Source organism: Peromyscus californicus, unplaced genomic scaffold (assembly GCF_007827085.1).
Source record: "Peromyscus californicus insignis strain IS unplaced genomic scaffold, ASM782708v3 Scaffold_15__1_contigs__length_86483966, whole genome shotgun sequence".
NCBI lineage: Eukaryota > Metazoa > Chordata > Mammalia > Rodentia > Cricetidae > Peromyscus > Peromyscus californicus.
This window is the reverse complement of record NW_026294447.1, coordinates 55,300,133-55,312,124: the sequence shown is the minus strand read 5'-3', so window position 1 is coordinate 55,312,124 and position 11,992 is coordinate 55,300,133. Positions and strand designations below refer to the sequence as shown.

General features: G+C 48.6%; 1 long non-coding RNA gene across 1 annotated transcript in view; it reads right to left on the bottom strand.

The window, feature by feature from the left end:
• Positions 1–370, bottom strand: part of LOC128110909 (uncharacterized) — a 70,728-nt gene extending 70,358 nt beyond the window's left edge. The window contains exon 1 of the long non-coding RNA XR_008218375.1: positions 14–370. This is a non-coding gene — a long non-coding RNA (uncharacterized LOC128110909). The remainder of the gene's footprint in view (positions 1–13) is intronic.
• Positions 371–11,992: the final 11,622 nt, after the last annotated feature.

The window sequence follows — 11,992 nt, the reverse complement described above, 5'->3', positions numbered from 1 at the left end:
TGGTTCTCCTTACCTGAACTGCTGTCTCTACGGCTCTCAGATTCATCTGTAATTGGATGATGTGTCAGCTTGCTTCTTACCAGCCTCTCCCACAGTGGAAAGGAATAGTATCTGAGGTCTGGGAAAGCGTCTGCTGGCTGCCATTGGTGGGCTGCCTAGACCTTTCTCAGCTATATAGATGCAGGAAACAAAAAAAGGAAAGAGGGGGGAAGGGAGTGGGAAGGAAGGATAGAGGAAGGAAGGAAGGAAGGAAAGAAAGAAGGAATGAAGGAAAAAAGGAAGGAAGAAGAGAGGAAGGAAGGAAGGAAGGAAGGAAGGAAGGAAGGAAGGAAGGAAGGAAGGAGAGAGGAAGGAAGGAAGGAAGGAAGGAAGGAAGGAAGGAAGGAAGGAAGGAAGAAGAGAGGAAGGAAGGAAGGAAGGAAGGAAGGAAGGAAGGAAGGAAGGAAGGAAGGAAGAGAGGGAGGGAGGGAGGGAGGGAGGGAGGGAAGGAGGGAGGGAGGGACAAACAGTGCTTTGACGCTTTTGGAGCGGATCTATCTTTGCAGCTTATCTAAGATCTTGAAGCGAACTTCAGAGACATTCTAACTTTTCCTTTACAACAACGATTTCTGTAATACTTTCTCTTTGTTCCAATTATTCTTTTTTTCTCTGTCCCTCCAACTTTGTACGCCCCGCATTTGGAGTTTGATGGAAGTGCACTCCCTGCCAAAACTTCAACTTGCAATCTTGTTGTCTCAGGCATCCCGAGGTTGTACAATAACCAAATGTCTTTGTTCTTGCGATGAGAGTATGCATCAAGAATCAAAGAAGCACAAGGAAAAGGAACGTTCCAGGCTATTACTGTAACAATCCAATTACAATGCCTATCAAACTTAACTTCACAGGTTATAGCCCCTAATTGCCTGACAAAAATTGACACTTGAGTCGAAACAGCATAATATAATCAGAGTCCAAATTAAATTTGATCGTGGGCAGAAAACGATGCTATCATCCGAAGGCATGGGAACGGGAGATCAACTGGCGTGATACCGGGGATCAGAAATGAAAATTATTCATTAATGGCAATGCGTTTCCGATAATGGAAAAGACACAGTTCAGACGGCTTCGTAAAAACACTATTAATTAAAAAGATGATAGACCTAACAAGCCATAGAAACCAGAGGGCTTTTTTGGGGGTATGCTCATTAGGGTGAAGGATAACATCGTGTGAGAAGGAAGTCGATGTTCTTTAGTGAGAAGTGCTTCGTTGACGCAGAAGCTGAGTTTACTGGCCGCTGCTCTGTGGAGTGGTGTTCTCCTGGGGGCTGTGTTCCGGGGCCGTAAAAAAGAAAAAGGAAAGGCAGTCTTTGGCCACATTATGGCTGTGCCGTAAGTGCAGTAGTGCCAGCTATAAAACAGAAGGGGCTCAATTCATAAAAGAAATGCTCGGGGGAGTTCACATACAATAAAAGGAGATGAGCTGCAGAAGCTAGGGAGTCATGTGTGTGCATGCGTGTGTGTGTGTGTGTGTGTGTGTGTGTGTGTGTGTGTGTGTGTGTGTGTTTCCAGGGGAGTGGGGAGCACATAAGCTTGTGTTGTCACCTTGCAAGGTCTGTGAGATTTCTAGCTTAGGGACTAAAATACACAGAAGGACAGTCAAATATAAGAGGGCATCAGACAGAGGGACAGACTTCTGAGGGGGGGAAAAGGGGGGCCTGAATGCATGGCTCGGTAGTTAAGAGCGTTGGCTGCTCTTGCAGAGGACCTGGGTCGGTTTTCAGCACCCACAGGACAGATCACAACCACATGTAACTCCAGTTCCAGGGTGCCCAGTGCCCTTTACTAGCCTCTAAGGGCAGACATGAAGATGGTTCAAATATACAGACAGGCAAAGCAGTGGAAAAAATGATTCAACTAATCAAACATTCAGTCAGTACTTAATGAGCACCTTCCATGCTTTTTCCCTGTTTTTGTGATCAAATAATGACAAAGGCAAGCTGGCAGAGCCCCATGACCAGATCCCCTCTTGAAGAGCCCGCCTCTCCACCCTGTGGCAACGAGAGCAGATTCCAACACATGAGCCCAGGAGAATACTTTTAACCTGAAGCTGACCAAACCTCTCTCGAGTCAAACAGACATGTGATTGCCAGATGATTCCTAAGAATGGGAAGTCTCCAGCAGAAATGGACTGGCCCAGGTGGCCTGGAGCAAACACTGGCTTCCCTCAGTCTGGTGCTCCATGCAGCAGGTAGCTGGGGACCTGAGCACTGATCTGTGGATCTCTAGGGAATGTGGGATCCACTCCAGGGCCTGTACTTGGCAAAGTGTCTGGCACAGTTCCCTGTAGGAACCTGATTCTGAGTGCTCTGGAATTGGCCTCTACTTCATGGTTAATGGTAAGCCAACTCCAGGCTGAAGCCATCAACCAGAATGAGAACAGCATGGCCTCTTTACCGCGACCTGCAGCTTCTACACACCCAATACCATTTGAATCAAGTTTGCCTGCCAAGTCTACAGGCCACAGAGGCGGGATCTGATCCCACACAGCACATGGTAACACTCACAGAATCCAGGTGATGTGCACTTATCTCCACAGCTGAGGTAACGGGCCCTCAGAGAGGTGAAGGAAATTCTCTGAAGTCACACTACCAATGAGAGGCATAGCCAGAGTTCAAAGCATGGTGTGTTCCTCCTCAGAGCCCATGCTTTGTTAAAGGAGACAGAGTCATGCAACTTCTGCTTTGGTGGCTTCCCTGCTTCCCTCCCATCCTGCTCACTCTTTCCAACTCCCTCTGCAGTATCTGTTCAAAGCCTGTTGATCCACGTTTGCTGCTCATCCCTCTGCTTCTCCCTGATGGTGTTTTCTTTCATCTGGGCCCACTATAACTTTAGCTCACATCTGGCTCTAGCCCTTAGTGGCCCAACACTGGCTAGGATGCCACTTGAACTGACCAATATGTCCCCGGAGAGAAATGGAGTGGGTACTTCCATGTCATCTGCCCAAGAGCTCAAATGGCCCAAGGTCACCAAGTCCCAAGCAGAAAGACAGAAGCCTTAGCCCATTCTCGTAGCAAACACTGGGTGTCAGTGGACTCTACAGAGGCCCAGCACAATAGAGAGGCAATTCCTTCCAGTCCAAGCACGCACTCAAGCTCTGGGTCCAGCGGCACAAGACGTCTGGGACACTTGTGACATGTGTCACTCGTTCACACCACCATTGCTCATTCATTCATACAGTACTTGGCAATCTCCCACTATGAGTCAGACAGTGCCCTTACTGGTGGCAATGTTCACCATGGTGAACAAGGGAGGAGTGGCCCCTGCCCACCTGAGGCATCCATACCTAGGGAGGAAACAGAGTAAAAACCCATAAATAATGTCAAGGGAGAATGTTCATAATAAATCCTGTGAATGAAATGACCAGCAAGTATATTAGAGGCTAACAGAGCGTCCGGTAGAGGAGAGTGTGGGGCAGCCTCTGGAAGAAGGCATTTTCAGAGCTGAGCTGTCACTGCGTGTATTAACACTTACTGGGAGTCCCGGGCCACCTGGCTTGAAAGGGCAGGAATGTTTGGAAAGTCAAAGGATGCTCCAGTCAGTGGGGTGTCCTAGGGACAGACATCAGACCACATAATAAACCTATGTATTAGTTACTTCTCTCACTTCTGTGGCAGAGTACCCGAGGTGGCGGGGGGGCGGGGGGACACCTTAGGGAAGGGAAAGAGTGTATTTGAGCTCAGTTTACAGACAGAGTCCGCCCTGGAGGGGAAGGTGTGGTGGCAGGAGAGTGAGGCAACTGGCCGTGTTGTCTCCATGTTCAGGTCGCAGAAGCATGAATGCTGGTACTCAGTTCGATTTCTCAGTTTCTCCCTTTTATGTGGTCTGAGACCACAGCCCATGGAATACTGTTGCCCACGGGTAAGATGGGTCTTCCCACTTCCATGAACCCATTCTAGCAACTCCTTCACAGACACCTCCAGAAGATGTGTCTCCTGGGTGACCCTAGAGTCTGTCAACTTGACAATATTAACCACTGCAACCTGACTTGCAACCGAAGGTCCTCCAAGCCCAGAGTTCTCCGCCCCAGCACTCTAGTTAAATCTATCCACGTCTTCTCTGCAGTGCCTACTTACTCTCCGGTCACCTTCATGTGGAGTATCTCTTTTCTCCTCGGAGTCCTCCTACAGTCTAGAAGCCAGGGGTCTTTTTGTTTATTTATTTATTTCCTTTTTCGGGTGTGTGTGTGTGTGTGTGTGTGTGTGTGTGTGTGCAATTTGTAGGCCAGCAGTCAACCTCAGGTATCATCCCTCCGGAACCACCCACCTTGTTTTTTTGAGGCAGGGTCTCTCCTTAGCTTGGGCTGGTGACTCAGCTAGGTTGTCAGCAAGCCCCAGGAATTGCCCTCCTCAGGATCGGGATTCCACGCCCAACCCGCTTTTCCTCGAGTGGGTTCTGAGGATTTCACCTGGGGGCCCACGCTTGCACTGCAGTCACGTCACCCACCGGGCTGTCTTCCCAGCACCGAGTTTTCTTTTTGATATAAATAGAAGGAATGAACTCCAGATGACAAGAGGTATGGATGCTTGTGGACCTCGGCAAGCAGGACGCTGTTCAGGTGCTGTACTTGGATTTGACTGGCAGCGCGCTAAGGGAGTGGGCACCGGTATTACAGATGTGAGAAATGTGCTGTTGCGACATCAGTCAATGATAGGAATTTTTTAACTTCAGAGTAGTCTCATGGGACCAAGCCTGCACGCATCATCCATCCACTGCTGACTGAAAGTATGGGTGCCCATGTGGCTAGAATTCAGCGTGTGCAAGTGAGCCCAGAGCAGATTCACTGTCATTCAGCCTTAGGGGCTCTGAGGTGCTCATTAGGATGCACTGTGCAGGATGGGCGCACTCCCTCCCTCTCCATGTTCCCACCTTCTGGATGGAAATGGTTAGAGAAGAAGAAAGGCGACAATTTACTGCAGTGGAGATTGTTTTAAAGAATAAAGCTACGGGCCCTCAGAATCCCAGGAGAAGCTGTGCTGATGACTGAGAGAATGACCGCCTCCATATTTGACTGGGACATCTTCGTTTCGAAGATAACACTCTACTAAGGAAGTTCAACTACGACTAAAAGCAACTATCTTCAGCCCTTCCCCCGACTCTCCCAGCTCAGAGTGATGGCACCCTCAGGACCCTCCCCTCTTTTCCTGTGGGTTCTTTGTGGCCTCAACAGCAGCTGATCTTCCTCCTGCTTCTCGCCTGACTTCTGGCCCTATCTGCTCCCATTCCTGAATACAGGCCTTCCTAGCCCACAGGGTGCGCTGCCACCTCTCTGTTCTCTCCCTTGTCACGCTGCCTGACTGGTAGAAAGACTGTGTGTCTTCTAAAGAAGGCCAGGCTTCAAATTCCCCCTCCACCCATCAGATCCACTCCACCCATCAGATCCACTCCACCCATCAGATCCACCCCACCCATCAGATCCACTCCACCCATCAAATCCACTCCACTCCACCCTTCATATCCACTCTACTCATCAGATCCACCCCACCCATCAGATCCACTCCACCCTTCAGATCCACTCTACCCATCAGATCCACTCCACCCATCAGATCCACTCCACCAGGCATTCATCTTTTTTTTTAAAGATTTATTTATTTATTATGTATACAACATTCTGCCTCCATGTAACCTTGCACGCCAGAAGAGGGCACGAGATCTCATTATAAATGGCTGTGAGCCACCATGTGGGTGCCGGGAATTGAACTCAGGACCTCTGGAAGAGCAGTCAGTGCTCTTAACCTCTGAGCCATCTCTAGTTTCTCTTCAGATTGTACAAATCTTTTGCATTCATCTTTAGGGCTGTTTTACTGAGATACAGATTAGTAATCTCGCCCCCGCTTTGCCAGGGCTTCCACCATCCTTAACTGGAGGATGCTCCTGGTCCACAAGCATGTCTTGTGGACACAAGGTAAGAATGAGCCAGGAAAATCCCATGTCAGATAACCCAGAGAAGACCCACTGGGAAAGAGGGACAGGAGGAGTCAGGGCTGGAGGTGGTAGAACACACTGTAACCCCAGCACGGCAGAGGTTGGGGAAGAAGAATCATAGGTTCAAGGCTGGCCTGGCTCACACACTGAGCTCTTATCTCATAGAAATCAAACAAAGAAAAAGGAAAGAGCCCCTCTCCTCCAAAGCTATCTGCGACCCATCTCTTGTGACTGCCTCTGATTTGGTTTTCAACGATGAAAGCCTTGCTCACAGAGAGCTGTCATTCAGCAGCCACAGGAAGGGGAGCTGGAATGAAGAATGCACACCCACCCAGAGGAGGAAACACCTTGTACCCCCTGCTCCACTTTCACCCAGAACTGTAGTCCCTACTCAGCCTTAGATGGGTGGTGAAGAGAGTTTTAGAACAGTCTAGAAGTTTCCAGAAGAATGAGTATGTAGAACTTAGTCTGTCCCAGCTGCCTGCAGACATTTGCTCCACAGAGTCATTTGTATTGGGAACTGACAAAGAAGCCACTGAAACCTCGGGACCTCGAGTCAAGAGCTGAGCATGTCACCTCATTTAGATCCGAGCAGAAGCCATCACCAGCTCCCTCCGAGGACAACCCATCACTCAGCAAGCCTTGCCGAGGGTCTGCCGCGCGCATTAGCATTTAATGTGATTCCTTATGGTAAATGATGGCTTAGTTCAACTCATTTGGAATGGGGCTGGGTTGGGTCTGCCCGTGGAAAGCGATGCATTAGTGAAATTAAATGGAGCTCATCATGCCAGCACATGTCACCGGAGCTGCTCTAGACAGGAAGGACAGCAGAAAACAATCTCCACACACAATGGATGTCTGTCTGGATCCCCTGGCTGCTTTGCAGAAGGGGGTCAGGCTCACAGCTTTGTACAGTCCTATCCACGTTCCTCACACCCCGGCATCCCTGAGTAGCAGGATGAAATGGGTGGAGGTACCTGGTCAGGTGACAACTTATGTCTGTGCCTTTGGTGAAGATGCCAGTAAAGCTAGGAACTCAGGAAAGAACTCAAAAGTCACAGTGGGAGGAAAAATGGGAAAACTGCCTGCCGTCATCAGGCTCTGAGTTGTGCTAGTTGTGAACTTGCCCTTTGCCCCTCTAACTCATGTGACCCCTCAAGGGAGAGAAAACTGCATCTCACCCAACTCTATTTTCCCAATGTAGACACTCAAAGGCTTGATGAATGCGTGAATAGCCAAACTTTTGTCGAGACTAATTTTAGATGAGTGGAAAACAGAAAGATACACAACGCTAGCAGTCCATCGTCTTAACTCCTCGGCCACCTCATCCCACGGATGCACAACTCTGGAAAAAAATTAAATTGTCCAAGTATATTAATGATACTAGACGCTGAGGTAACAGCACATGGTCATTAAAATAATGGTGGATCCTGACAGCTGAGTGGGACCGACCTACAGAACGGGAGATGATTCAGCCATGAAGGAAATCCCGAGACATGCTACCGTGTGGATGAACCCTGAGGACACCGTGCTATACAAAGTAAGCCAGCCAAAAGGACAATCATAATTCTACTTACATGAACTAAAAGGCAGTGGCAATTGCCAGCAGCTGGGACCAGGAGAAAGGGGACTGAATGGGTACAGAATCTCAGCTTTGCAAGATGGGAAAGGTTCCCTGGGTGGGTGGTGGGAACACAGTTTCTGCCCCTGAAGCCCACACTTAGAATGACTAAGGTGGTGGGTCCGTCGTGTGTGCTCTCCCACAGTTAAAACCAATGTTGGTAATCTCTTCCAAACGGGAAAACACAGTATGTTCAGTGCAGACAGTATGTTCAGTGCAGACGACAGGGTGTAAAATGGCCTAGACGGGAGAACCACGTGTGCCCCCGGGCAGAACAAGCAGAGTGAGACCCACCGCACAGTGGGTGGTGGCATCATCTCCGTTTGTTGTTTTTAAAGTTTATTTATACTTTCCCATTTACTTCTTAAAACTCTTGACTAAATATGACAGTTATACTTCTCAGGAGCCAGAAGCAAAGAGAGAACTATCTCTGGAAAGGGCTAAAAGGTATAGCCATGGGCTTGGAGGTGCTCCCGAAGCAGAAGGATGCAAGACTCTGCAGCGCTGAAGTGCCTTCAGAACTACATTTTGTGGTGGGGGTGGTGGTGGTGGTGGTGAGGATGGTGATAAGGGTGGTAATGGGGGTGGGGGTGGGGGTGGGGGTGGTGGGGGTGGTGGTGAGGATGATGGTAATGGTGTGGTGAGGATGGTAGTGATAGTGGTGAGGATGTGGATGATAGTGATGATGGTTATAGTGGTAATGATGGTGATGGTGAGGATGGTGGTGATAAGGTTGGTGATGAGGAAGATGGTCGTGAGGATGGTGGTGATGGTTATGGTGGTGAAGATGGTGGTGGTGAGGATGGTAAGGATGGTGATAGCGGTGAGAATGATTGTAGCAGTGAGTGTAACTTTCATGAATGATGTGGGGATGACAGCGACAGTGGAGGTGGCCATGTTGGTGAGGATGATGATGATGTTTGTGATAACGGTGATGATGGTGCGGATGATCATGCTGATGGCAGTGATGGTACTGAGGACTGATTAAATAAATTGCAATAAAGACAATAAGACAAAGTCGGTGCTGAATGGGAAAAAAAAGGCCTGAAGCTGCTGTTCACATCACCATTTGGTCATGAGTCGAGGGTGGAGGCACACGTGTGTGTCTATGGGCAGAGTATGAGGACCACGAGGCCTGTGTTCTCACACACCGTGAGCAGATCACAGCTCTGCTCGCAACCTCACGGTCCTGTCTGTAAAACCGGATGTGTACCCAGAAGAGTCTTTAAGTAACTGTCTGGTCTGACGACTTCCAAAGGGACAGATGTCTTCCCACCCCTCAGAAGTTACAAAGCAGGGCAGGTGCATTCCAAGGCTGAACGTCTCACCGTGTCTCTTACTGCAGAAGGAGTTCCATGAATGTTATTTTGAAATTAATCAGATGCATGTTGTGGAGCTCACAGTAAATATATGAATACAAACAAGACAAATGCATGTAAGTGTGGAATTGTGTTAAACACATTATATAAATGTCATATGAACTCGGAGAGGGTAGAAATCAACCATGACTACAGATAATCCTAAATAAATAACTTGCTCTGCTTAGCTGTCTCTTGCACAAGGCTTCCAGCTGTAGACGGTGACTCCACCTCCACCCCCGTTCAGTTGGGCTTCCCATAGGTCTCACCCACCACAGAAACTCAAGAACGGAAAAACAGAGGTCATTTCAATGGAATAGTTCCGAAAATGGTTCTGCATTGGTCTTTGGGATTCACAGAAGCATGTTGCTGTCACAGGATCGTGTCAGCAGATGACCAGGCAGAGGCAGAGGAATCTCAGAGAACCTGAGCGTACAGCCGGGAGGACCCAGAAAGGAAAACAAGATGGCAGCCATTTGCCCATCTGCATAACTGAAGAGGACTTCCTGGGCTGTCATTAGAGAGGGTGCAATGAGACACAGAGGAAACTGGATAAAGGACTACCTTTGAGGTCACAGAGACTCCCTCGAAGCAGGAAGTTGGAGCCATCACAACCTGTGTGGGGATGTAGAGACTAAGGCTGCCATGCCTTGCCCACCCTGAGGGACTATGCCCTCACCATGTGCCAAAATAAACCTTTTCTTCCTTAAGTAGATTCTGCCAGGTATTTTGTCCAGCAGTGAGAAAAGCAACTAACTCGGGGTCTTTGGGATCACGAAGTTCAGATGACGTTCTAGCTTGCCCACATGATTACATTCTTCTAGAGGCAAAATCTGAACACAGAGCCCCGGGGAGCATACCATGTGAGTGCAAAAGATAAGCCATGGAACCCCAAAACTACCAGACGCCTCCAGAGCCCGAGCCAGACAGAGATGTGAAACACTGTCTCTCCCAGCTTTCAGTAGGAGCCGATCCTTACCTGGATTTCAGACACATAGTGTCCAGAGACATGTGAGAACACATGTCCATCCTTCAAGCCACTCAGTGTGATGCAACAGCATTACAGTGTACTCAGCAAACTTATATGATGGTGGTGGCCAGCCCAATGAGAGTCACATCCCCCTCCAAGGGCTACCTGTTCTCAGCTCACAACACAGTCCAAACAGATTGTGTCAAGGCCTGAGGCTCCCAGGAGAACCAGACTTGGTGGTTCCTCTCTTAATATTCTTGTCATCTAGAGCAAGGGGTCCAATTTCTCTGGTCCTGATTTCCTCATCTCCAGACCCGAAATGAGGTAACAACTCAGAAGTGTGTCACTTGCTTCAACAATTACATGAGGTGGTGTTCCTACTCTACCAGCAACTGTGTAGAACTCCCAGACTGGGAGGCACGGCATCCTGTTAGCCACCTGATACCTGGCTAACTACCAGCCTGCCCTCTGTAAAAAAAAAAAAAAAAAAAAAAAAAAAAAAAAAAAAAAACACCAGAAAAGCATTGGTACTTCCGAAATTATTCACCCTGACCCAGTTGCAGTCCCAGACCTCTTCCTTCCTTTCCGGACACTTGAGGCTTGTTTAGCCTAGAGAAAAATTCATGCTCTGCTCTAGCCATTTAATGGGTAGATTTTATACCCTAAACAAAGATAACGCTAATGAATTCACAGTCAACCTTTTCAGCCCCATGATAGAAAAAGATTTTCAGTCACTTTAGCCCAAGCTACAACTGCACCCAGGGTCACCCAAAGAAAAGGACAACACATTAATCTTTGTCCTCCTTGTGTTAAACAATCTCTCAGATAATCCATAGTGTGGCACGAAGCGAAACCCAAAACCTTAGAACGTCATCTAGCCGGTCCCCAATTAAAACATAATCTTTTTAAGCTGCCAATACCACAGAGTAGAATCAATAGGGGGGAAGATTCTGAGTGGCATTTCCTAGTGATCTGCTCTGACCGGGAATAGATTGTTGCTGTCATGGCTGGAGGGAGGGGAAGTGGACCTGTAAGGAGCCCGCAGGACTGAGAGAAGGGTGGCAGATGACTTGGCTCCATCCTCCAGAGGAACTGGCATCTAACGCATCTCTTAGGGTGTGAGCCAGGAAGGTGACAGTTTTAAAATTCCTGTGAAACCACACGATGTTTTTCAGGGAATGATCGGAGCATCCATCCGTGAAGCCCAGTGGTTGTCTCGAGAGTATTTTCTCAGCACTCGGTGTTTCACTAAGTGGGAAGGATCAGGAGACTGGTAGTGAATGAGTGATGGTATGATGCTCTCTTTCTAGACCCAGGAAGAAATGAGGCTCCATGGCATCATGGGATTTGCTATAGGTGGAAGAGTCTGTCTCTAAACCAAGGGTCACTGACTTTAAGGCTCCCATCCTTCCCTCCTTACCTCCTTCCTGGTACAGAGAGAAGTTCTGAACTGCATGTCTTGACAGACACCAGGGGCCCTTGAGCCCAGTGTCCTCCACACCGCACAGTAGCTCAGGGCTTCTTTCTCAAATGTGTAAGTATCCAATGAGAATGAGGCTGGAAGAAAAAGCTTCATTCACAAGGGCCAAAGAACATTCTTCTCTGATCATTCTGGTCCATCTTTGTGTCCTTGGCTGGTGTGACTGACTATCAGATATGCCCCAGCTCCTATAATCTAAAAAGACAATCCTCTGTGAACTGGCACCTCCATTACCATTTCTTTTAACATCTCTTCCACTTTAGAAGCTATTCAGAATGGAGAGGATGTGAGAGAGAAGCTAGTCGCTCACAGATGGGTACTGTGCATCTCACTGTAGAGAAATATGTATGGGTTGGGGGCGGGGCAAAGTGAGAGGAGCCACGAAGGATGAGACAGATCTTCCGGGTGACCGACCACCTCCGAGAACCCCCTAAAGTGTTTCCAGTGGGTGGGTCCTAGAGTAAGGGGGGTTGAAGAAACAGGGCGTTGACTGAGGAGTTCTAGAGAAGCTGAGGGTGATGTGAGACAGCTTGAGGGCTAGCTTCCTGGTGGGTGAAGAGCAAGCCCTTCTCAGGAACCCTGGAGAGAATGGCATGGGGGAT